The following is a 1,449-nucleotide window of genomic DNA, read 5'->3' as shown; positions in this document are numbered from 1 at the left end:
AGCGGCTGGGCCCGTGAGCCATGGCCGCTGCGCCTGCGCGTCCGGAGCCTGTGCTCCGCAATGGGAGAGGCCACAACAGTGAGGCCCGCGTACCACAAAAAAAATAAATAAATAAAATAAATAAATAAATAAATAAAATAAAATAAAAAATAAAATTAAAAAAATAAAAGGGCAGAATAGAGGGACTTCCCTGGTGGTCCAGTAAGACTCCGTGCTCTCAATGCAGGGGGCACGTGTTTGATCCCTGGTCGGGGAACTAAGATCCCACATGCTGGAAAAAATACATAAATAAAATGAAATAAACGTTGTAAAATCTATTAAGCAAGGGTTGTTATAAATAATTTTTTAAAGGGCAGAACATAAAAACAATATATACAATATGATACCAAATTTGTCTGTATTTAAATCCTTAAATACATAGGAAACGAGTCGAAGAAAATATTTCAGAGCTTTAAGATCTCAAGATGTCAGGATTACAGGTGATTTGTATATATCTTCCCCTTATACTTGACTGCATTTTCTACGTTGCTTTAATCTCTTTATTTCATTTGTATACTGATCTACATGTACACAGATTTTTACCTAAACGCATAAATGTGATCAGACGCCTCTGTCATCTTTTCGTCTCTTTTGTTTGTTTCTCCCACTCACACAATTACCTTGCTCAGCCCATGCAGAGCAATAAATACTTCACAGGAATCCCTCCAAGACATCTAGTGAAGGCTCTGCTGAGCTTTTTTCTTCAATGGCTGCATTGTAGCCAGTGAAGTGGAGATAGTATCATTTATTCAGGCATCCCCAATTGTTGGCCGTTCTCTCTGTTTGCATGTTTCCACGCTCCAAGGACATATCTTAAACACAGGCCAGGCTTTGCTCCGGTGGAGTGGGGTTTAGGACCCCAAGCATGCCACAGCCCCTCATCCTTCCACGGCCGTTGTGAACTGCTTCCTCTCAGGAACCCCCTTGTCACTGGGCTCACTATGCTTTGTCCTCAAGGCTCCTCCAGCCCCACTTCGTCCAGGATGCTTGCCATTCATCTCTCCCAAGATGGATTAGGGACACCTGCGTACCCCTAGCACCCTAAGCTCTGATAATTAACTCTCCTCTTTTCTCTCTTCCACCAAATCGAACCTCGTGACGTTGACTCGTTATCCCCAGCACCATTAGAGCCTCTTGTACATTTTAGCTGATGAAGCAGATGGATGGATGGATAAATGAACAAATGAAGAGATGAGTGAACAGAGAGAGGCATGAAATACTATGATGTTTGGAGGATTGACAAGTAGTTCTTTATAGGTAGAGTACAGAATGAATGAAAAAGTGGGGGAGAAGACAGATCAGAGAAGTTTAAAAAAAAAAAATAGGTCAGATCCTAAAGGGTCTTGTGTAATAAACTTAAACAGTATGAACTTTTTATCCTAAAGAGTATGGCAGGGCTTCCTTGGTGGT

Source organism: Physeter macrocephalus, chromosome 4 (genome assembly GCF_002837175.3).
Source record: "Physeter macrocephalus isolate SW-GA chromosome 4, ASM283717v5, whole genome shotgun sequence".
NCBI lineage: Eukaryota > Metazoa > Chordata > Mammalia > Artiodactyla > Physeteridae > Physeter > Physeter macrocephalus.
Note: the sequence above shows the minus strand (reverse complement) of the source record.